This window comes from Amblyomma maculatum, unplaced genomic scaffold (assembly GCF_055883805.1).
Source record: "Amblyomma maculatum isolate TAMU_Amacu unplaced genomic scaffold, ASM5588380v1 scaffold_13, whole genome shotgun sequence".
Classification (NCBI taxonomy): Eukaryota; Metazoa; Arthropoda; class Arachnida; order Ixodida; family Ixodidae; genus Amblyomma; species Amblyomma maculatum.
In genome coordinates, this window is record NW_028146738.1 from 11,991,785 (window position 1) to 12,017,620 (window position 25,836).

General features: G+C 46.2%; 1 protein-coding gene across 3 annotated transcripts in view; it reads left to right on the forward strand.

Annotated features, from left to right (window-relative positions):
- LOC146172206 (uncharacterized) overlaps positions 1 to 25,836 on the forward strand; it is a 178,700-nt gene that overhangs the window by 65,229 nt on the left and 87,635 nt on the right. Inside the window, exons 4-5 of one of the 3 annotated variants that reach the window (XR_014702543.1) lie at positions 102 to 279; positions 17,139 to 17,316. The exons of the other annotated variants lie outside the window; for them this stretch is intronic. The gene's annotated coding sequence lies outside the window, so the exon portion shown is untranslated. The remainder of the gene's footprint in view (positions 1 to 101; positions 280 to 17,138; positions 17,317 to 25,836) is intronic. 3 annotated transcript variants of the gene reach the window in all.

Genomic DNA, 25,836 nt, shown 5'->3' on the forward strand with positions numbered 1-25,836 from the left:
GATCTGTAAATAAAAACAATGTCTCTAAGATCCATATCCCCCCTTAAGTATACTGGGAATTTGTCAAGGTTGGAGAATGTTTCATTTCTTTTACTTTCCAGGGGCAGTGACCTTAAACAGACCTCTGATCACCATCCTGGAGCAGCTTGGCGTGCCTACAGACACATTCCTCCGGCTGCAGCAGGATATGATACTCGAATTCACTCATGCACTAGCCCACGAGTCCAGTGCGGGGTTCCTTCCGGTCACTTTTTCTCGCTGTCTACCGAAATGCAGTGGGTGAGTTCACTGGCTTTGTCACAGCAGTGCGTCAATGTGACAGTCGAGTGACAGTGCAAAAATTGGTACTGGTTCGTGGTATAAGAACCACACTGCTTCAGATCACAAGACTGTGCACTCATGAATGGGGGGGGGCAACTGCAATGCTTTGCAAATAAGCCCTAGTGAATATGAAAGTTTGAAACTTGCATATGCAGAAAGTTTGGACACTTGAAACAATAAAAGTGTGACGTGAATTGAGTCTTATAGCAACTGTGGTTTACAAATTACTCGAGATTTTACATATTACATGTCCCTACCCTGAAACCATGGGCACTGTTGAAAATGACAGGCCAAAGGAGTTAGACAAAAAAAAAGAAATGTTATGTGGGGTTTTGATGTCCCAGATGCAGCAGAAAAAAAAGAGGCCTTGCTACTACCAAGTTTTACTAGTTAGAGCACAATCTTTGTCATTATACATGGCTGATCTTGAGTATTGTGCACATCAGTGAAATTCCATGGTCAAACTGCACTGTATACTATGTGCTACGGAGGATGTATGAATATTAAATTTTTGGTTGCAAAGTGAATATGAGTAATTAACATTGGTTGCAAATTAAATTGATAAGCCAAGTACCAGGCCATGGGAAGCTTGTACTCATTGAATCGGAGCACTGGGGATCGAACCCAGCACCTTCAGCATGCCTATAGTACAACTAGGCCACCGCTGCAACCTCACATTTCCACAAGAGACTCTGAAGAGTACAAGATATTGTAAATTTTCTTTTCACCCATTGTTAGTGTACGTAGTATGCCACATTTGTAATGTTTACTAGAAATCATATGCGAAGGGGGGGAATCATAGTATTTAGAGTAATATAAATTGTTTTGTAGATGATATAGCCTTCTTGCAATGTAATTACTTCTTTTTTTACTGTCCTTTGGATTGCAACTGCGCTCAGTGGAAGCAAAATCCACATCACTGTTTAACTTCGTTCTCTCGGGACAAAGAAATCTAGTGCTTTTGTGATGCATTGCAAAGGCAGCCAGGCACCTTTTACTGGAAACATTGTCAGCAGTTATTTAGGTGCCACACACAGCTGCCAAAACACAAGATGACATGCAAGGCAGATTCAAGAGCAACCTGAGCTGCGGCAATACGGTGCCAGTTGTGGAATGCCACCTCGAATGCACCTTTCTAAACAATACATAGCCTGGGGCCGTATCCAAGGGAGGTTCCTTTTGGGAACCGTTTTCTTTCATGATGACGTCAGTTTGATGTCACCGAGACCGCGGGTTCGACTTTGGGAGGAGGGTGGGAAAGGCGACGACCAATCAGCGTGAGCACCAAATCTCGGGCGTGTATGCGGCGAGTATGTGGCTTTTTCTTACACCGAATATGCCTATCGGGTTGGTGTCAAACAAGAAATAAATCTCATAATTACGTAGTAAATCAAATTAGATAATAGTAGACTGAAATATTGGTGCAAAACTTCCTGTTAACAACTGCCACAGCGTTTTCTTGGTGCACAAGTACCTTTTTTCGCAGCTAGATGGTGTTGCACGCACATTTGTCTTCTTTCTCGTGCACAGTGAAAATTTTGCTTGAATTGAATAAGTTCTCTGTTTTCACAAAGTGGAAGCTATTCGAACAGCACGGTCTACAACACCCATAGTGATGCGTAGCCTCCAAATCACGCTAGCTCTATGACTGAGGAGATGCTGTCACCATTGCGGCGCACAAGTGACGTCATACGGGGGGCACCACGCCAGCACAACCGCCTACCTGTCTTGGGGGGCTGCGTCCTCAGCTTTGCCAGCCACTCAAGCATTGTCAGTGCATGTGAAAATTTCGTGAATGGCTGTTAGTATGATGAGAATGCAGCCGATGACACTGGGAATTTGGCCACATTCCAGACATTGGTCAGTCTTCTCTGTGGTGGCTAGAAGGGGGAGGGGACGCCAACAACGGATGGAAGCTGCTCCTCCATTTCAAGCCGGGCGTGTGTGGCGCTGTTGGCCGTGGTGCAATGCATGGTACACGCCACTCGTCTTGAACCACGGTACTTGAGCATACGCATGCCTGCCGCTCATGCAGCACGCGGCCTTTCAGTGATGTCGCAGGTAATGGTTTAGCTCATTAAACGCTAGTCGAATTTGAATTCGACTGTTGTGCCCAAGGATGAGGGATCGCAACCCGACCGCGGTGGCCGCTTTTCGATGGAGGCGAAATGCAAGGCGCCCGTGTGCTGTGCGATGTTAGTACAAGTTAAAGAACTCCAGGTGGTCGAAATTCCGATGTCCTGCACTGCGGTGTCTCTCATAGCCCGAGTAATTTTGGCACGTGAAACCCGACAAGCAAAACCATCAAAATCGATTTATTGGTACTCCAATACTTCTGGTGCCGCGAGCATCAGCGTATCTATATAAAGCTTTATTTGCGAATGTTTTCAGTTTCAGGAATTGAAGGGTCTGAATGATTCTCGTCTGGTCAAGATAGTGCATGTCGAAAGCAGGAGACAGACCAAACGAATAAGGATGGAAAGAAGTTTCTGCTCCGTGCGGTCGCATTTTCTTTTTCAACGATGTTGTTTATTGCCCCAGGGCATAAAAGAGTATGTAAGAAGAAAATTAAAAAGGAGTATTAAACGAAAGAAAAAAGGTTGGCTGTTCTTTGGTCGATGTTTTCCACCTCCTTCAGTTTCAAAAATAGGAAGCATCAGCATTACTCCTAAAATTTGTGATTGGGGTTCCAAACAAGAAAACAAAGCATATCAAAAATTTATTGTACATCGTAGTAATAGCAATGTACTGCACATCATACCATTCAGGGTAATTCAGATTAAAAGATACATTTACACAGGCTTCTGTGTAATTAGAAAGAAAAAAAGGCGCAAAAGCTACGGTGCTTTAAGAACGTGCCTGCTCTTCCGGTTGAGTACCGGGCTAATAAAAAGGCCTGGATGACATTGGAAATTTTTCGCGGCTGGATACAAAAACTAGACCGACAGTTTTCTGCGAAGAACCGCAAGGTGTTAATTGTCATTGACAACTGTAGTGCACATAACAGTGCCACCGGACTGAACAACATTGAAGTTGTTTTTTTGCCGCCCAACACTACATCGGCCCTCCAACCGATGGACCAAGGTATAATTCAGTATGGGAAGAATAAATACCGCAGGCGCGTGCTGGAATGCATGCTACTGTGCAATGAAGTCTGTAAGCAGTACGACGTGGATCTTGTGAGCGCGGTCAACATTCTTGCCTACGTTTGGAAGAACACGCCTGCGCACGTCATCGCTAACTGTTTTCAACACAGTGGCTCGTTTTGCCTGAGCCGTGCAATGACACAGTGGCAGAAGTGTCGCCAGACGACAATGCAGATGACTGCCCGGACTTCGGAGGTGTGCTGCCGGATGCGGTGACACTCGCCGATTACATCAGCATTGATGATGGCGTTGCTACAGCCGGCTCGTTGAGGAAGAAATTGTCCGGGACGTACTGCACGGCGAAGATTCGGAGGAGGAAGAGGGGCTACGAGAGGAGCAGCCTCGGCCCCCTCGCACTGTGAAGGAAGCAGCAGAGGCCCTCGTTGTGTTAGAGGAATTTTGTTGGGGCACTGCAGATGGCATGCGTGCTGCTGAGCACCTGGAAGGACTGAGGAAAATAGTATCCGCGCGGGTTTCTGCGGGAAAGCAGACAAGCATCCGTGATTACTTTAAGTAATAAAGGTATGTTTAGATAAAATCGTGCATGTTTTTTTTTTTTTTTGTTCTCTCGATAATTCTGACATTCGGTTAATTCGGACATATCTTACGGTCCCTAGAAGTCCGATTTAACGAGCTTTTACTGTATTTTAACCACTGTCCTCTTGTACGCAAGGCAGATGATGTTCTACCTCTATGCCGTTGCTGCTTCTCCACGGTATTCAGCCCCAATTTCGGGCCAAGTAGTGAGCCACGGGCTGACCTTGCTGGATAGGCAGACACTCGTGTCAGCATTGCCCATGCTAGACAAAGATAGCCCAGCTGTCATTATGCATGTAATTTAACAAGGTTGTTTGCTGAGCTAGTTGGAATGGCATCATAACCTTTGTAAGTGCAGAGGCAGATATACACTAGAGGAGTGGGCGGGACAAATGCTACTTGCAACTGTGCTTATTTGAACCTTCCTGTTCGGAGACCAGTCTTCCTGCGCAGATGCAATAGCATCGACCAGCGCTACGTAATCATCAAAGATAAGACAATCATCATCTAATGAAAGGGTAGATGCCACGTGTGCGTGCCGCTAAATAGACAATGGGGAGCGTGTCCGAACCGCTAACTTCCTTTGCACTTAAGGGGGAACCCTGGTCTTAAGACAATATTTTTTATTTACTGGTAGATTTTGATGAAAGTTGTACCATTTATGCAGCTTTTTGTGCTGATTTCAAATATGCACATTAATTTTATGTAAGCAATTTAATTCTGAAGATATTGAGCACTTTATTTTCTTTGTTTGGAGGTGAGCCGTCAATAAAACTACAGGAGTTATAATAAAAACTGACATATCAAATCAATTTAGAACACATAGAGAATGCAAAAATCAAGATTCAATGTCCTGTTTCCATTTTAACCAAAGTTACAGCTTGTCAAAGTTCGTTCAGAGACCAAAAAGCCACCTTGACACTCCAGAAAACATGAAATTTTTAAAAACTTTCCTCATTAAATACCACAAATTCATTTATATTTTTGCACTGTACATGAGTCTACCTTTCTGGTGCAAAAGCAATAACAGCAATATCATAAGTAGAACCAGAGTTATCGCACCCCCAAACATGTACTGTCCTCAATATTTTGATTTTGAGAAATTGAGGAAAAACGTGTTGATAAATTTCCGAAGCACTAAAGCTAACAGTAACTTATTAAAGTGGGTTCTGACCAGCTTCTGATGCCAATGCATCATTTACCATCGATATAATTCGCCCTCAAAGAATGAAATTTCCGGCGAACGGAACGCATGGTGCGGAGGCCGCCACCAAGACGAGTGCGTTTGCATCGTGACCTCCGTAAAAGTTGGTGCCAAGTTCTGGCGCGCGATCGCCATTCTCACGTTCATGCAGTAAACGCAGTCGGCCTGCAACTAGTGATAAGCGACCGTTGCTCGTCTTGCACTGCGTAGCATTCAGAAGAAAGTTTATTTCGACAAGATTTGGGATTCCGCACAATCTTCTCTATGTTCCGCGTGTCGCGGGACGCTGATTCGCGACTGCTGCTGCGGCTGGTCGCGGCACTGCCTCACAGGGCGATCTATCCCGGCGTTGAAAGCTGCACTTGCTCATCTGCACCCTCACGGTTCCGTACGCGGCAGATCGTGCCGCTCCTGGCTGTCGCACTGAGCACGATCGGCTATGCTACGCCGTTACCAGGCCATCGCAGATAACCAGATGCGGCGATGCAGCGCCCCCGGCGCGTTTATCTCCTCTCGCTACTTTTTTTTTTAGGCTAATAACGAAGCGTGAATCTCAATATTGTGCGCTAGGCAGACTAGGCCTAAAGGAGAGACCTTTTGAAAATGGCGGCGGACCGCTAGCAGTTGACGCCGCCAGCCAACCAAAGCTCGCCTTTTGCTCACGTGCGGTGGGCGGTGGACTCGCCTATGGTCACTAACCGAGATATAGGAATGGCCTGAATCGCGATCTTTCGAACGACACCAAGATTATGCCCGCGGATAGCGTATTTCTTGAACTGCGGGAGATCGAAATTCGGCGCAGTTTGACCTCAGTGGCTACCCTCAGAATCTGAGGGTGGCCACACCCTCAGATTCTCATCTTTGGAACGCTGTAACACGCAAATTAGGCGATATTTTTCAACAAAACTTCGGAGATAGCTGCGAAAAGATTCCAGAATCGCGAAAATGATAAGATTGAAAATCCGATTTTCTGACCGATTTTCGGCTGCAAAGACCCAGGTCCCCCCTTAAACAGCAACTTTTTCTGCAGCACTGTCAGTGACGTATCACTGATGCACTTTTCGCCCAAGCCTTGAACAAGCGAGGCTTCCAATATTCCTCATTCAAGCTCTTTTTTTTGCCTCGTCCCACGATAGTAGTTTTGTGCAGTGCAGGGGAGCAGCCTGAGCACTTTTCACAGTGGAGCTTCCAGTCCTCGCTTTATCACTGTGGAGTTTTGCGAATGGAACGGCAAGTGACTCTGGACCTCGGCATGTATTCCCGGCATACATGATCGCACGAGCGCAAGCTGTGTCCAGTTCCTGCAACAGCAGATCGTCAAAATGAGTTAAGAATATCTCTCATAAAACTGGGGCGACACACAAGCCAATGCAGACACCCTTGCGTTATCTGCATTTGCTCGTGTGTCGCCTCAGTTTCATGTGAGATATACTTGGGTCATTTTTACCGTCTGCTGTTGCAGGAGCTTGACGCAGCTCATTCGAGTGTAGTTAGTCTGCTGCTACGTTGACGACTTTAAGGTAGACTTTCATTTATCATACACTTCTCAGCTAAGAGCTACAGCAGACAAGATCTTACAGTCCTTTAGCAATTGTTCTGAGCAGTTGTGCTTTACTGTGGAAATTCCAAAAGGCAAAGCCCTTTCAATTTTAGACCTACAGATTACTTTTAGGCGCGACAGTCATGGGAATACAGTTAAACCTCTATGTAATGAACCTCCATGTAGCGAATTCCTCGATATTACGAAGTTTTTCAATTCCCCAACGCTGCCCCCATTGAAGTGCATGTATTTGAAAACTCCATGTAACGAACACGTCGGCGCGGTTCCCCTTGATATAACAAACTCGCGGCGCCGGCGGCCTCTTAGCTAGTGTTGAGTCACTGGAAATTTGGCACAACTCCGCAAAATTCAGGACTATAAAACACGAACTGGAGTGAGAGGAATGCCTACTATAGCAACGAGCGACCGCAGTTGATCCAGAGCTTCGCGTTCCAGCACCAACACTGCATCTGCTTGGCAGATGCAGCAGTCTCCGCTGCTTTTGCTGTCGGAACATGACAGTTCATACTTGAAAGGGGCAAAAATAACAGAAAAAAGATGCGGGACGAGCAGCGCGCATCCATCGCTGCCACGCTGTTGCTCGTGGGCAGGAACGGCAGAGCGCATTGGCGACGCGAGATAGAGTTGGTTTCCTGGGGCAACGATGGTAGGCAAGCGCGCGCGCGATGGCAGCGGCGCCAACGCGTGCTCTCTCCCCTAGACTGATTCCTTCTCCACCTCCTTTTCCCGCTCCTTCGTAGATTGTGTCGCGCAAGCCGCAGAGGAGATGGAGGCTAGCGCGATTGTGGAACATTTCACCGCTTCCATGACTTCGAATAATTCTGATTTACTGTAAACACTTTCAGGGTGGTTTCCCTTACATCAGTTCATAATCTGGTTTTCGTTCTACATTCTCCTTTTCGGTATTCACACAAAAACTGCATGTAGAGAAAACCTGGATGTAACGAAAAGTTGCGGACATTTTAATTTTGTTATAACCCGGTTTAGCTGTACATGCCGAGGGGACATTCTGGACCTCGGCATGTGCAGTTAAACCCGTACATGCCGAGGTCCAGAAAGTAACTTTTTCCATTCCATTCGCTACTCTCCAAGGTGATAAAAAGCGAGGCCTGGTGGCTTCTTGCTTGAAGTCAGCATTGTCAAAGCCTTGTGAACACATGATAGCTGTTTTGTTTGTCACACAGTTTGAGAAACTGAGCAGATCTGACCACGCGAAGGCCCTGGTGCAGGTGGTAGCAGAATCGCTTTTAAAGAAAACCAATTGCCTTTATTCTGATCCTGGCACGTCGGAACATCAGCTAGGGAAAAATAATAAGTATGAGGTTATGCCCTACCAGCAGAATATCGCATAATCTTAAGAGGATTGCCTCGAAGTATGACGTGTAGTTTTCTGTGCCATGCAAGCTCTCACAGCTGTACAGGCTTGTAGAAGGGCCACGCCACCGAGATGATTGCGAAAAACGGCATCAAAGAGTATATGTTGCCTACCGCACAGGTGTCTTCTACCCGATACCACTGAGCTATCGGCCAGTCTGGCCGATGTATTAATGAACGCCTCAGGAGCATGAACGTTCCTTGCCAGCAGGCAGTGGCTCAAACTTGTCACTGCACTGTGAAATGTGCTTAGGTTGCTCCCCTGCACTGCACAAAATTGCTATAGTAGGACGAGGCAAAAAGAGAAATATTGGAAGCCTAGCTTATAGGGAACCTGTGCTGCCCAGGGGGCGCTTCTAAAATCTGACACTCAGCGCCTCCTGGTTTCAAAATGAGCAAGCGTATAGTAGGACGGAGCACGGCACTCCTCGTGCCGTGGCAGCACCCATCGGCGGATTGTGAGCTTTCTATTTCCTGCATAATGCTTTTATCGCAGATTTAATGTTCTGAAGAACTTGGAGTTTCCTTTTTGGTTGGCTTAAAGGCACAATCTGACCATTTTAGCGGCCTCCTGCCAAGAGTCACACTGCTGCTGCATTATCGAAGCTGTATCGTCACTATGCGCAGGTTTGAAACGGTTCTCGTGGGTTCAGTTCTTCCTTTTTTTTTTTGCTGTGGGGCGCTTGCAAAGTAGAGTATGTGTGCACCGTGAATTACGTGCACACTTTCTAGCAGTTAATATTCACCTGCGATGAGGCATCGCTAGTAGAGGGTAAATATATCAAAGCAAAATGGAATGACCTCCCTACCATATTAACATTCGGTAGAATTTGAGAATACTGTGTGCGTTAAGCGCATTGAACACGTGCAGTACTTACCTACTATCTTTTCGAAGAAGAGTGATGATTCAACTAGCTTCATGATGAAAAACTTGTAGACTAAAATGATGCCTCCTGTGTCGCGAAATATAATGCGCCGCTTTTAGGGCGACATTATTGAACTCATCTGCAGGAACAAAAATCGGGAGTCTCGTTTCGACACTTACTTGTTCACAATAACGAACGGTAGCAGTTGCAAGCGAATGACACCGAGGTCCACTGTGAAGCATGCATCTAAAATTCTCACACTGCTAGCACTGTAAATAGTTAAGTGGCCGCAATTGTCCTGTTGATAAATGTTGGGCGGAAATCGGTGCTCTACAATGTGAGACCGTGGTGGAAAGATGCCATACCTTAAATCCCTTTAGTCTAAACCCGCGCGCTCTATCTTAAAAGTCAAGAATGAACAGCATCGAAGGTGATTATCGCTGATTATAATACAAAAAAAAAATACCAGTCCGTTCTTGAAGTAACAAAGTTGCTATGCTTTGTTCCTAGCACAAAATGAAAATTGCAGCAGGCACCATTTAAAGGTGTGATGTGTGTGATTATACGTTGATGTATACTCCCCTTCTGCCCTTCTCACCCTTCCCCCCAACCACCCTGTGCGCCGACTGCGACTAGAGATCGGCGTATCTATACTATTTTGTGCCTAAATAAAAGATTCGAGCAATCATGGTCAGTTAGCAGCATAGGTGCCTTACATAAATAATTCATTGTGAAGCAGCATGATTGTACAGCGTGATATTTACAATAGGCAAGTATTTCTGGATTAAGAATGAAGAATGTCTACCTATTGATTTGTACGTGTGCTAAAACAAATATTGCACGATTTTTTTTTTTCGGTGATACGTCAGCCAGCAGTCTAAAATATCCAACTTAAAAAGAAAAAGCGCTTTCTGTGAAGCAGTACTCTTTTATTCAAAGCAAACAACGAACAAATTAATTCTGTAATTGTTTCCATTTGCAGCTAATTTACTGAACCATTGAAAAATTGAAGGGTCACTAGGTGAGTCGCGCTGGTTTAATGCAGGAAGAAGTCTGAAAGCATGCCGGTTAGGGCATTACCCAACTTTTTGTAATTCCGAAAAATTACTGCGTATTCGGATAGGTTAACTCTCCCAGCTTGTCAGCTATATGACCACAATATGGATATCAGGATTCCACTACATTCGCCCGTTGTTTAAGTTGCAGTTCATCTTGCAATGGCCCCAATCACGCCCAGTTCTAAAGATGCCCTTCACAACACGTTCTCATCAGGTTGCGCAAATGATAAAAGCGAATAAACAGAACTTTATACAGTAAAAGCTCGTTAATTCGACATCGACGGGACCGTGAAAAATTGTCTAATCCGACTATCGAATTATCGAATGAAAAGAAAAAAAGAAAAACGAAATGAGCCCCTGAATGACATACCTTTATTTGGTAAACAAGTTAGTTATCACCATCTGTTTTTTCGGGCGAATTTGACCAGCGACATTAGCGCTAACCGCTGCCAGATGCTCCGAGGCATGCGCACCATTGGTAATCTGTTCGCAGAATTCTTCCCGAACGGACAGCGCTTCTGCAGCTTCTTTAACCGTGCGCTTCGACGGCGGGGGCAGCTGTTCACAATCATCTTCTGATGAATCGTCGTTGTTGGTACTTTTAACTTCCTGAATTATGTCGTCCTCAGTCAGCTGTCCGGCGACTGCGACGCCATCATCGATGGTGATGTAATCAGCAAGCCGCTGTCCGCAGTCTTTTCCTTTTAGCATTGAAGCTTTCACTGTTGAACGCCTCCAAGATGCTCTTTTCATTTTTTATATACGTGGCCAAGGTTGTCCTCTTCACTCCATACTTGTTCATCACGTCTTGGCGTGAAACACCCTCCTTGATTGCCTTCAATATTTGCACTTTTGTGGACAGGTCCTTCGCTTTATACTTTGGCTGCTTTGCTGGTGTCGCTATCGCAGCAGCACTCAGCGTCAAGATGCGCAGGCACAGCACTCTATACACACACGCAGCACAGTAAACACGTAGGCGAAGCGTGACCGTAGATGCAAAAAGCACATGGCGACGACACATGCTGAGGCGAAGCTCGACGACTCCACTGCACGAAGGTAGGGCTAGAAATGAACCAACTTCCGGCTGACCTCGCTCCCCTCGCTTCATTCTGCTGATGGCGATGACAGTGCGGATGGCGAACACTGCCTTTTTTTTTTTCAGCTTCACACTAGCGCCGTTCTTGGCCATGTTTTTTTTTTTTACCCCATCCGCAGTGAAATGCAAAATGGCGCTCTACGGGGCTATGGAGCTATTTCCTACCTAGATAGTGGCGTGACGGCCACTAGGCGGCGCTGGCTGTACGCAGAAAACTCCAGTGCAGGTTTCCTATTCACGGCTTGGATGAAAAGTGTGTCAGCAATACGTGAGTGACATTGCTGCAAAAAGAGGTGCTGCTTATGTGCACAGGAAGTTAGCGGTTTGGTCACTCTTCCCATTGTCTATTTAGTGGCACGCACATGTGGCATCTACCTCTTGAATAGATAGTCGTCTTATCTTTAAGTGTGTTGCACTGCTCGATGCTGTTGTATCTGCACAGGCAGACTGGTCTCCAGACAGGAAGGTTCCTCTAAACACAATTGCAAGTAGCGTTTATCCCATCCACTTCTCTCGTGTATGTCTGCCTCTACGCTTCCAAAAGGTACGACACCGTGCATATACTGCTGCGATTGTCGTCACATTTCCCTGTTCCCATGCACTCTACATCGGCCAGCAGTCGGGCAGTGGGGGTGTAGTCTATAGTGCGCATTTCAATATATGCTCTGTGCAGTAAAACGAGCCTGTACAAGCCAGCATCGAAGTTTCATTCCGTTGAAGGCACAGCAATATTTACTTCATTGTATTGAAGCTAAACACATACATGTTGTTCTTGTGGACATAGGTTTTGGAGACTAAGATGCTTTGTTAGATGTTTATGGCATTTGAGTTTGTTAAAGGTCTACAGAAATGGGTCACCAAGAAGGGTAATCAACGCCATAACACGGATAGACATTGAGCCACTCATCATTCTGCCACAAACATTTTCGATCTAGCTTCTGCAACACCAGAGATATCGGCGATTAAAAATGACCCTTACAATTTTCCCCCTCAACTGGTATGCCTAAGGGAGTCATAAAAAAATAAAAAATACAAGCAAGTTCAAAGCTCTGCCCAGAAATACGTCACTTCGACGAACTTACGGTTGCCACGCGCTCGCTGGCGTACTCTCGTCAACCTGTCCTTGCTCGCACACACCTGGGAAGTTTGCCAGTTCACGCAGTGACGGTTAGTGTAACCGCAGTTACGCGAACCCACGGTTAGCCCATGTACATGGCAGACCAAACCATGGTTACACCACTGACCGCATTTATCGCAAACTGAGCTTGGCGACCTCGGTTTGCGTCATTAACCGAGGTTATGGCAGCGTCTGTTCACGGAGGCTACTTCTCAGCACCCAAGTGCGCGAAATGTACGAGCAAATCTGTTTCACAAAGTTATTTATTTGCCCACTGTACCACGTTTAGAGATCGATGTATAGAATATGGTGCCACCTGACATCTTCGATTACGGCCGACAGCGCAGGGACTGTGTACTGAAGCCTTGTCTTGCCTGCAGTATCGTTTGAGCGGCTTGTTGCTGAGCAGAACGTCACAAAATGCGCGGCCTTAGTTATGAAAGTACACGAGTTTGCAACACAGCACGGGATGCCGCGAGCAGGCTTAGGTACGTTACACAATTACCACGGGGGTGGGGCGCATGAGCACGGTGAACGGCGGCGCCGTGCGTGACTGTCCCTAGTCGTCGCTAGGTCTACATTGTTTCGCTTTGAAGCCGTGGCGGTCAGCGCTTTGGAACTGATCAGCGCTGTCGTAAATCGTCTACTTATAAAACTGCCTTATTGTGAATCCTATCCTGCCATAGTAAAATAATCATAGGATTAACTCTGGCGACGCATTAATCGCAGAGCTAGTACGAGCAGATCCGATGAGCTGAAATGCACCAGCGGCAGCTGGCTTAAGCAGAAACTTGCTTATATCACGGCTATCGCTCTTACCAGCAATTTGCTGCTGTGTAAAAACAGCCTGCACAGAGTTCGAGCAGCGCACGAGCTGACGACTTTCGCAGTTACCGGAAGTGTGTCCACGACGTCATGGCTACAGTGGCCGTAGCGAATGGCAGCTTCTAGCAAGCCTTACCAGTCAACTCACCCGTGCTGTCACAGTTTAAGGAAATAGTTCCATGCGACACCGCCAAGCGACAACCTCTCTGCCCGCAAATTTCAAAAAACGCTGTTTTTAAAAATTTATAATAACTTGCTGGCTTTGCTCCAAAGAGTTATACTTTGGGTTAATGCTCAAAAGGATTCGTTCTATACACTGAACACATTTATCAGTGGCTTCTTGGTGACTGTTTCTGTGGACCTTTAAATGGAGCTGTAACTATATCTTGGAGTGCCATAGTTAGCTCCTGAATGATACCGGTTGTGGGAAACTTGGAGGTTGGGGGTTTAAGGAAAGACACGGGTCTTAGAGCTCGAAAAATTGACGGAAAATCTTTTTTTTTATGTTATTTTTGAAATCTGCAGCTAATTATTCACCAGTCTACAAACTTTCACACTGCTACGTTCAATATTTTTCACGTAAGGCTAATTAACGCCATCGGTATCGACAGAATATGAGCCGAAATTGACACCAAAACGGCACTTTTGACTCTGCGCTACCAGGGCCATCTTAGTCTCGTCCGGAAGAGGAGTTTTTGCACTTCAGTTTCCCGCCACCGACGTCTTCGTCCAACCATTGGTTACAGAAAAAAAATGCGCCAAAAAAAAGGTCAGACACGCAATCCCGATTGTTGCTCGGAGCACGTGACACGATGGCACTACGCTATTGGCTGAATCTTTCTCTGTTGTCTGCAAGATGCGCTTGGCCGCGGCAGCAACTGCAGCCCTAGTGCCATTTTGTTTTTGAGTTGGGGCCAGAGGTTTCACGATGAATTGACGAAGTTTCGTGCCAGACACCAGTTTGGAAAGAAGCTGAAGCGTTTGTTAAGTGAGAACTTCCAAAAACGCACCGTAGCATCCCAGGATGCCCTGATGGACCAGCCTCACGCATCCTGTGACGGGAGCAGCGACGCTACCACGCCAGGCCTAGGCCTAGCATCGGCGGAACCTGACAGCGGCCATGAACACCACAACACTGCATTTCTGCAGCCTTGGAAGGCTGCAGAATACCAGCAAAAAATTGCAGACAAGCTTAAGAAGCTGTCATCGATGGCAGCAACAGACAGAAAGAAAGAACTTCTTGCCGACAGCGACGACGCTGCGGTCCGACCACACAGCGGGACTTCGTTCACCACCTTGTGCCTGAATTCTCTGAAAGCTTTGCTCCAGTCTGTGAAGTGCAAATCGTGCTCCGGGGGTGTGCAAATACGCAATGATGAACGTGAATATGGACTTGCTGTGAAGTTGCACATTGTGTGTGACAATTGCAGCGAGACTGCGCCAGCGTGGAGTTCGCCGTGCGTCGAAGGGACTCAAAAGGTGAATCCCTTCACTGTGAACGTTCTCTCAGCGCGTGCCATGCTTGCAACTGGTAATCTCCAAACGGCCTTCAACGATGTGGTTTCGGTGACGAATATCAGCCACCAGAGTCTGCACACGAAAAAGTTAATGCCTGCTGCTGATCGAGCGGCCTGGAAACACACCAATGAGTGCGCGCAGTCGGTTCGCGATCTCTACTCCGAACTAAACGTTGATAATCCCGGCAACATCGCCATTTCTTACTATGGTTCCTGGATGACACGCGGACATTCATCCCACATCGGCGTCGGTGTAGTAATTGAACTGTTCAGTGGCTTGATACTTGATTATGTTGTGTTGAGTAATTTCTGTGCCGGGTGCAAGTTGGGTCTAAAGGAAGATGACCCTTCGTATGAAACATGGGCAGCCAGCCATGTATGCCAAAAAAACAACGAAAAAGGCAGGAGAAATGGAAGTGGAGGCCACCTTGATATACTGTTCAGCAGGTCCCTCAAGCGCCACCAACTGCGGTACACTACAGTGCTGTGTGATGGTGACAGCAAGACATACCTCGTCTTGGAGCAAGAAAAAGGTGTATGGATATACAGTCGAACTCGGATATATCGAACTCGAAAGGGGATCGTGAAATAGTTCGATATATAGATAATTCTAATACAGAAATCTGCTTGTAACGGCACTTACGCAAGAAAACGATACTGTATTTGTCGCATAATGAACTCACCCTCCACTTTTGCGCCCAGAATTTTGAAAAAAAAACAACGTTAAGGCCAGCTCGCTCACATGCAAGCGATTAGCGATCTCAGCGGCGAGTGGCAGCGACAGAGCGAAAAATTTCCAACTTGTTGGAACTGCGTCCCTCTCGCTGCTCGAGCCACCGCGGCAGCTCAAAACAAGGTTTTTGTGTTGCGGCAGCAGAAATTGCGAGCGTTTTCGTTTCCATGTCGATGGCGCGCGCCACTTCGTTTTGGTCGTCTCATCCACAGCTCATTTCTTGGCAGCGTGCCAAAATGCTGCGCAGCAATAACGTCACGGCGCATTTATCTTTTGATAGCTCCTGCGGTGGTGGGGAGTGAACTTGGCAGAGTGCCCATGATGGCTTGATTGCACAAGCCTGGTTCGATTATCACGCCGCACTTGGGGCAAATCATGATCGCAGCTGACCACATGCTTTTGTTGATTCATACATGCAAGGATAAATGACTCCCGCAAAAAAAAAAGAAAAACTTGCTTCTTAACGTCTGCAGCCACCATATTTTACGCTAGCTGCGCGTACAGCACATCGGCAAACTGACAGGAGACCTCATCAGTAGGCTGACCTCCTATTATGGATGGGCCCTAATGACACACAAGAGACATTGATGCCATGCACAGTGCAGTAATGGCCACATATCATATCACATCCATTGATGCAAAGTCTCAACACAGTTTTTGCCCATCAGGGCCTAGCTCCTAGCGCAAGCAAAGTTCAGCAAAGTCTAGGGCTGAGCCAGTGCCTAAGCATCCCAGAAACCTGCCTCCCCAAGTTTTCGAGGCCCTGCTTCCCATCTATCAGCGGTTATCAGACAAGAAGCTGCTTGAGAGATGCCTGCACGGCAAAACTCAGAACAACAATGAAAGCTTCTATTCAATGATATGGGCTCTGGCACCTAAGGCGTCCAATGCCTCGCTGTTTGCTGTAGAACCTGCTGTAGCCAAAGCCGTAATAAAATTCAACGCAGGTAGCTCAAATTCATCAGCAGCCATACTCAGTGAGATGAGTCTAAAACCAAGCATGCAAAGCGAAAAGTGCATGTTAGAGAAGGACTTGCGCAGAAGCAGGGAATCTGCACGCAGGCGGGCAAAATCTGAGAATGTGCAAAAAGCCCTACGAAAGCACCATATTCATGGCAAAACCCAGTCAGAATATATGCCAGGAGCATATTAGTCATTTTGAAATGAAATTTGCACATATTTTTCACATTCCCTCATTAAATTTGTTTTGTTTGTTTTTTGTCATTTTCTCAAAATTGTGTTTATCGTTGATGTTCAAAGCTTGCTCAAGTCATTCTCGGCACCTAGGACAGCTAGAGCTGCAATTCTTTTTGCAGTGTGCAGCTGAAAGCACGGGGCAAGCAATGCTGGGAATAGTTTTTATTTTCACCTTCAAATTTTTTTTTCCTCTTAATTTTTCACCTCCAGCTGCCATTATGGGAGCACTAAGTTCAGTGAACTGTTAAATCTATATTATTAGATCAGTTTGAAAACTGCTTCCAGTGTTGCATTTATCAGACACTGCAGTATCTACTCTTATATTAAAAATAAATTTCTGATGAGTAATTTTTTTTCATTGTTTGAGCAAACAATGACATGAAATTTCTTAATATCTCTGGAATCGATTGGCCGACAAGAAAAATAATTGCATATTTGAAATAAGCAAGAAAAACTGGACAAGTATGTGCAGTTTCATTAAAATTGATCTGTAAATAAAAACAATGTCTCTAAGATCCATATCCCCCCTTAAGTATACTGGGAATTTGTCAAGGTTGGAGAATGTTTCATTTCTTTTACTTTCCAGGGGCAGTGACCTTAAACAGACCTCTGATCACCATCCTGGAGCAGCTTGGCGTGCCTACAGACACATTCCTCCGGCTGCAGCAGGATATGATACTCGAATTCACTCATGCACTAGCCCACGAGTCCAGTGCGGGGTTCCTTCCGGTCACTTTTTCTCGCTGTCTACCGAAATGCAGTGGGTGAGTTCACTGGCTTTGTCACAGCAGTGCGTCAATGTGACAGTCGAGTGACAGTGCAAAAATTGGTACTGGTTCGTGGTATAAGAACCACACTGCTTCAGATCACAAGACTGTGCACTCATGAATGGGGGGGGGCAACTGCAATGCTTTGCAAATAAGCCCTAGTGAATATGAAAGTTTGAAACTTGCATATGCAGAAAGTTTGGACACTTGAAACAATAAAAGTGTGACGTGAATTGAGTCTTATAGCAACTGTGGTTTACAAATTACTCGAGATTTTACATATTACATGTCCCTACCCTGAAACCATGGGCACTGTTGAAAATGACAGGCCAAAGGAGTTAGACAAAAAAAAAGAAATGTTATGTGGGGTTTTGATGTCCCAGATGCAGCAGAAAAAAAAGAGGCCTTGCTACTACCAAGTTTTACTAGTTAGAGCACAATCTTTGTCATTATACATGGCTGATCTTGAGTATTGTGCACATCAGTGAAATTCCATGGTCAAACTGCACTGTATACTATGTGCTACGGAGGATGTATGAATATTAAATTTTTGGTTGCAAAGTGAGTATGAGTAATTAACATTGGTTGCAAATTAAATTGATAAGCCAAGTACCAGGCCATGGGAAGCTTGTACTCATTGAATCGGAGCACTGGGGATCGAACCCAGCACCTTCAGCATGCCTATAGTACAACTAGGCCACCGCTGCAACCTCACATTTCCACAAGAGACTCTGAAGAGTACAAGATATTGTAAATTTTCTTTTCACCCATTGTTAGTGTACGTAGTATGCCACATTTGTAATGTTTACTAGAAATCATATGCGAGGGGGGGGAATCATAGTATTTAGAGTAATATAAATTGTTTTGTAGATGATATAGCCTTCTTGCAATGTAATTACTTTTTTTTTATTGTCCTTTGGATTGCAACTGCGCTCAGTGGAAGCAAAATCCACATCACTGTTTAACTTCGTTCTCTCGGGACAAAGAAATCTAGTGCTTTTGTGATGCATTGCAAAGGCAGCCAGGCACCTTTTACTGGAAACATTGTCAGCAGTTATTTAGGTGCCACACACAGCTGCCAAAACACAAGATGACATGCAAGGCAGATTCAAGAGCAACCTGAGCTGCGGCAATACGGTGCCAGTTGTGGAATGCCACCTCGAATGCACCTTTCTAAACAATACATAGCCTGGGGCCGTATCCAAGGGAGGTTCCTTTTGGGAACCGTTTTCTTTCATGATGACGTCAGTTTGATGTCACCGAGACCGCGGGTTCGACTTTGGGAGGAGGGTGGGAAAGGCGACGACCAATCAGCGTGAGCGCCAAATCTCGGGCGTGTATGCGGCGAGTATGTGGCTTTTTCTTACACCGAATATGCCTATCGGGTTGGTGTCAAACAAGAAATAAATCTCATAATTACGTAGTAAATCAAATTAGATAATAGTAGACTGAAATATTGGTGCAAAACTTCCTGTTAACAACTGCCACAGCGTTTTCTTGGTGCACAAGTACCTTTTTTCGCAGCTAGATGGTGTTGCACGCACATTTGTCTTCTTTCTCGTGCACAGTGAAAATTTTGCTTGAATTGAATAAGTTCTCTGTTTTCACAAAGTGGAAGCTATTCGAACAGCACGGTCTACAACACCCATAGTGATGCGTAGCCTCCAAATCACGCTAGCTCTATGACTGAGGAGATGCTGTCACCATTGCGGCGCACAAGTGACATCATACGGGGGGCACCACGCCAGCACAACCGCCTACCTGTCTTGGGGGGCTGCGTCCTCAGCTTTGCCAGCCACTCAAGCATTGTCAGTGCATGTGAAAATTTCGTGAATGGCTGTTAGTATGATGAGAATGCAGCCGATGACACTGGGAATTTGGCCACATTCCAGACATTGGTCAGTCTTCTCTGTGGTGGCTAGAAGGGGGAGGGGACGCCAACAACGGATGGAAGCTGCTCCTCCATTTCAAGCCGGGCGTGTGTGGCGCTGTTGGCCGTGGTGCAATGCATGGTACACGCCACTCGTCTTGAACCACGGTACTTGAGCATACGCATGCCTGCCGCTCATGCAGCACGCGGCCTTTCAGTGATGTCGCAGGTAATGGTTTAGCTCATTAAACGCTAGTCGAATTTGAATTCGACTGTTGTGCCCAAGGATGAGGGATCGCAACCCGACCGCGGTGGCCGCTTTTCGATGGAGGCGAAATGCAAGGCGCCCGTGTGCTGTGCGATGTTAGTACAAGTTAAAGAACTCCAGGTGGTCGAAATTCCGATGTCCTGCACTGCGGTGTCTCTCATAGCCCGAGTAATTTTGGCACATGAAACCCGACAAGCAAAACCATCAAAATCGATTTATTGGTACTCCAATACTTCTGGTGCCGCGAGCATCAGCGTATCTATATAAAGCTTTATTTGCGAATGTTTTCAGTTTCAGGAATTGAAGGGTCTGAATGATTCTCGTCTGGTCAAGATAGTGCATGTCGAAAGCAGGAGACAGACCAAACGAATAAGGATGGAAAGAAGTTTCTGCTCCGTGCGGTCGCATTTTCTTTTTCAACGATGTTGTTTATTGCCCCAGGGCATAAAAGAGTATGTAAGAAGAAAATTAAAAAGGAGTATTAAACGAAAGAAAAAAGGTTGGCTGTTCTTTGGTCGATGTTTTCCACCTCCTTCAGTTTCAAAAATAGGAAGCATCAGCATTACTCCTAAAATTTGTGATTGGGGTTCCAAACAAGAAAACAAAGCATATCAAAAATTTATTGTACATCGTAGTAATAGCAATGTACTGCACATCATACCATTCAGGGTAATTCAGATTAAAAGATACATTTACACAGGCTTCTGTGTAATTAGAAAGAAAAAAAGGCGCAAAAGCTACGGTGCTTTAAGAACGTGCCTGCTCTTCCGGTTGAGTACCGGGCTAATAAAAAGGCCTGGATGACATTGGAAATTTTTCGCGGCTGGATACAAAAACTAGACCGACAGTTTTCTGCGAAGAACCGCAAGGTGTTAATTGTCCTTGACAACTGTAGTGCACATAACAGTGCCACCGGACTGAACAACATTGAAGTTGTTTTTTTGCCGCCCAACACTACATCGGCCCTCCAACCGATGGACCAAGGTATAATTCAGTATGGGAAGAATAAATACCGCAGGCGCGTGCTGGAATGCATGCTACTGTGCAATGAAGTCTGTAAGCAGTACGACGTGGATCTTGTGAGCGCGGTCAACATTCTTGCCTACGTTTGGAAGAACACGCCTGCGCACGTCATTGCTAACTGTTTTCAACACAGTGGCTCGTTTTGCCTGAGCCGTGCAATGACACAGTGGCAGAAGTGTCGCCAGACGACAATGCAGATGACTGCCCGGACTTCGGAGGTGTGCTGCCGGATGCGGTGACACTCGCCGATTACATCAGCATTGATGATGGCGTTGCTACAGCCGGCTCGTTGAGGAAGAAATTGTCCGGGACGTACTGCACGGCGAAGATTCGGAGGAGGAAGAGGGGCTACGAGAGGAGCAGCCTCGGCCCCCTCGCACTGTGAAGGAAGCAGCAGAGGCCCTCGTTGTGTTAGAGGAATTTTGTTGGGGCACTGCAGATGGCATGCGTGCTGCTGAGCACCTGGAAGGACTGAGGAAAATAGTATCCGCGCGGGTTTCTGCGGGAAAGCAGACAAGCATCCGTGATTACTTTAAGTAATAAAGGTATGTTTAGATAAAATCGTGCATGTTTTTTTTTTTTTTTTTTGTTCTCTCGATAATTCTGACATTCGGTTAATTCGGACATATCTTACGGTCCCTAGAAGTCCGATTTAACGAGCTTTTACTGTATTTTAACCACTGTCCTCTTGTACGCAAGGCAGATGATGTTCTACCTCTATGCCGTTGCTGCTTCTCCACGGTATTCAGCCCCAATTTCGGGCCAAGTAGTGAGCCACGGGCTGACCTTGCTGGATAGGCAGACACTCGTGTCAGCATTGCCCATGCTAGACAAAGATAGCCCAGCTGTCATTATGCATGTAATTTAACAAGGTTGTTTGCTGAGCTAGTTGGAATGGCATCATAACCTTTGTAAGTGCAGAGGCAGATATACACTAGAGGAGTGGGCGGGACAAATGCTACTTGCAACTGTGCTTATTTGAACCTTCCTGTTCGGAGACCAGTCTTCCTGCGCAGATGCAATAGCATCGACCAGCGCTACGTAATCATCAAAGATAAGACAATCATCATCTAATGAAAGGGTAGATGCCACGTGTGCGTGCCGCTAAATAGACAATGGGGAGCGTGTCCGAACCGCTAACTTCCTTTGCACTTAAGGGGGAACCCTGGTCTTAAGACAATATTTTTTATTTACTGGTAGATTTTGATGAAAGTTGTACCATTTATGCAGCTTTTTGTGCTGATTTCAAATATGCACATTAATTTTATGTAAGCAATTTAATTCTGAAGATATTGAGCACTTTATTTTCTTTGTTTGGAGGTGAGCCGTCAATAAAACTACAGGAGTTATAATAAAAACTGACATATCAAATCAATTTAGAACACATAGAGAATGCAAAAATCAAGATTCAATGTCCTGTTTCCATTTTAACCAAAGTTACAGCTTGTCAAAGTTCGTTCAGAGACCAAAAAGCCACCTTGACACTCCAGAAAACATGAAATTTTTAAAAACTTTCCTCATTAAATACCACAAATTCATTTATATTTTTGCACTGTACATGAGTCTACCTTTCTGGTGCAAAAGCAATTACAGCAATATCATAAGTAGAACCAGAGTTATCGCACCCCCAAACATGTACTGTCCTCAATATTTTGATTTTGAGAAATTGAGGAAAAACGTGTTGATAAATTTCCGAAGCACTAAAGCTAACAGTAACTTATTAAAGTGGGTTCTGACCAGCTTCTGATGCCAATGCATCATTTACCATCGATATAATTCGCCCTCAAAGAATGAAATTTCCGGCGAACGGAACGCATGGTGCGGAGGCCGCCACCAAGACGAGTGCGTTTGCATCGTGACCTCCGTAAAAGTTGGTGCCAAGTTCTGGCGCGCGATCGCCATTCTCACGTTCATGCAGTAAACGCAGTCGGCCTGCAACTAGTGATAAGCGACCGTTGCTCGTCTTGCACTGCGTAGCATTCAGAAGAAAGTTTATTTCGACAAGATTTGGGATTCCGCACAATCTTCTCTATGTTCCGCGTGTCGCGGGACGCTGCTTCGCGACTGCTGCTGCGGCTGGTCGCGGCACTGCCTCACAGGGCGATCTATCCCGGCGTTGAAAGCTGCACTTGCTCATCTGCACCCTCACGGTTCCGTACGCGGCAGATCGTGCCGCTCCTGGCTGTCGCACTGAGCACGATCGGCTATGCTACGCCGTTACCAGGCCATCGCAGATAACCAGATGCGGCGATGCAGCGCCCCCGGCGCGTTTATCTCCTCTCGCTACTTTTTTTTTAGGCTAATAACGAAGCGTGAATCTCAATATTGTGCGCTAGGCAGACTAGGCCTAAAGGAGAGACCTTTTGAAAATGGCGGCGGACCGCTAGCAGTTGACGCCGCCAGCCAACCAAAGCTCGCCTTTTGCTCACGTGCGGTGGGCGGTGGACTCGCCTATGGTCACTAACCGAGATATAGGAATGGCCTGAATCGCGATCTTTCGAACGACACCAAGATTATGCCCGCGGATAGCGTATTTCTTGAACTGCGGGAGATCGAAATTCGGCGCAGTTTGACCTCAGTGGCTACCCTCAGAATCTGAGGGTGGCCACACCCTCAGGTTCTCATCTTTGGAACGCTGTAACACGCAAATTAGGCGATATTTTTCAACAAAACTTCGGAGATAGCTGCGAAAAGATTCCAGAATCGCGAAAATGATAAGATTGAAAATCCGATTTTCTGACCGATTTTCGGCTGCAAAGACCCAGGTCCCCCCTTAAACAGCAACTTTTTCTGCAGCACTGTCAGTGACGTATCACTGATGCACTTTTCGCCCAAGCCTTGAACAAGCGAGGCTTCCAATATTCCTCATTCAAGCTCTTTTTTTTGCCTCGTCCCACGATAGTAGTTTTGTGCAGTGCAGGGGAGCAGCCTGAGCACTTTTCACAGTGGAGCTTCCAGTCCTCGCTTTATCACTGTGGAGTTTTGCGAATGGAACGGCAAGTGACTCTGGACCTCGGCATGTATCCCCGGCATACATGATCGCACGAGCGCAAGCTGTGTCCAGTTCCTGCAACAGCAGATCGTCAAAATGAGTTAAGAATATCTCTCATAAAACTGGGGCGACACACAAGCCAATGCAGACACCCTTGCGTTATCTGCATTTGCTCGTGTGTCGCCTCAGTTTCATGTGAGATATACTTGGGTCATTTTTACCGTCTGCTGTTGCAGGAGCTTGACGCAGCTCATTCGAGTGTAGTTAGTCTGCTGCTACGTTGACGACTTTAAGGTAGACTTTCATTTATCATACACTTCTCAGCTAAGAGCTACAGCAGACAAGATCTTACAGTCCTTTAGCAATTGTTCTGAGCAGTTGTGCTTTACTGTGGAAATTCCAAAAGGCAAAGCCCTTTCAATTTTAGACCTACAGATTACTTTTAGGCGCGATAGTCATGGGAATACAGTTAAACCTCTATGTAATGAACCTCCATGTAGCGAATTCCTCGATATTACGAAGTTTTTCAATTCCCCAACGCTGCCCCCATTGAAGTGCATGTATTTGAAAACTCCATGTAACGAACACGTCGGCGCGGTTCCCCTTGATATAACAAACTCGCGGCGCCGGCGGCCTCTTAGCTAGTGTTGAGTCACTGGAAATTTGGCACAACTCCGCAAAATTCAGGACTATAAAACACGAACTGGAGTGAGAGGAATGCCTACTATAGCAACGAGCGACCGCAGTTGATCCAGAGCTTCGCGTTCCAGCACCAACACTGCATCTGCTTGGCAGATGCAGCAGTCTCCGCTGCTTTTGCTGTCGGAACATGACAGTTCATACTTGAAAGGGGCAAAAATAACAGAAAAAAGATGCGGGACGAGCAGCGCGCATCCATCGCTGCCACGCTGTTGCTCGTGGGCAGGAACGGCAGAGCGCATTGGCGACGCGAGATAGAGTTGGTTTCCTGGGGCAACGATGGTAGGCAAGCGCGCGCGCGATGGCAGCGGCGCCAACGCGTGCTCTCTCCCCTAGACTGATTCCTTCTCCACCTCCTTTTCCCGCTCCTTCGTAGATTGTGTCGCGCAAGCCGCAGAGGAGATGGAGGCTAGCGCGATTGTGGAACATTTCACCGCTTCCATGACTTCGAATAATTCTGATTTACTGTAAACACTTTCAGGGTGGTTTCCCTTACATCAGTTCATAATCTGGTTTTCGTTCTACATTCTCCTTTTCGGTATTCACACAAAAACTGCATGTAGAGAAAACCTGGATGTAACGAAAAGTTGCGGACATTTTAATTTTGTTATAACCCGGTTTAGCTGTACATGCCGAGGGAACATTCTGGACCTCGGCATGTGCAGTTAAACCCGTACATGCCGAGGTCCAGAAAGTAACTTTTTCCATTCCATTCGCTACTCTCCAAGGTGATAAAAAGCGAGGCCTGGTGGCTTCTTGCTTGAAGTCAGCATTGTCAAAGCCTTGTGAACACATGATAGCTGTTTTGTTTGTCACACAGTTTGAGAAACTGAGCAGATCTGACCACGCGAAGGCCCTGGTGCAGGTGGTAGCAGAATCGCTTTTAAAGAAAACCAATTGCCTTTATTCTGATCCTGGCACGTCGGAACATCAGCTAGGGAAAAATAATAAGTATGAGGTTATGCCCTACCAGCAGAATATCGCATAATCTTAAGAGGATTGCCTCGAAGTATGACGTGTAGTTTTCTGTGCCATGCAAGCTCTCACAGCTGTACAGGCTTGTAGAAGGGCCACGCCACCGAGATGATTGCGAAAAACGGCATCAAAGAGTATATGTTGCCTACCGCACAGGTGTCTTCTACCCGATACCACTGAGCTATCGGCCAGTCTGGCCGATGTATTAATGAACGCCTCAGGAGCATGAACGTTCCTTGCCAGCAGGCAGTGGCTCAAACTTGTCACTGCACTGTGAAATGTGCTTAGGTTGCTCCCCTGCACTGCACAAAATTGCTATAGTAGGACGAGGCAAAAAGAGAAATATTGGAAGCCTAGCTTATAGGGAACCTGTGCTGCCCAGGGGGCGCTTCTAAAATCTGACACTCAGCGCCTCCTGGTTTCAAAATGAGCAAGCGTATAGTAGGACGGAGCACGGCACTCCTCGTGCCGTGGCAGCACCCATCGGCGGATTGTGAGCTTTCTATTTCCTGCATAATGCTTTTATCGCAGATTTAATGTTCTGAAGAACTTGGAGTTTCCTTTTTGGTTGGCTTAAAGGCACAATCTGACCATTTTAGCGGCCTCCTGCCAAGAGTCACACTGCTGCTGCATTATCGAAGCTGTATCGTCACTATGCGCAGGTTTGAAACGGTTCTCGTGGGTTCAGTT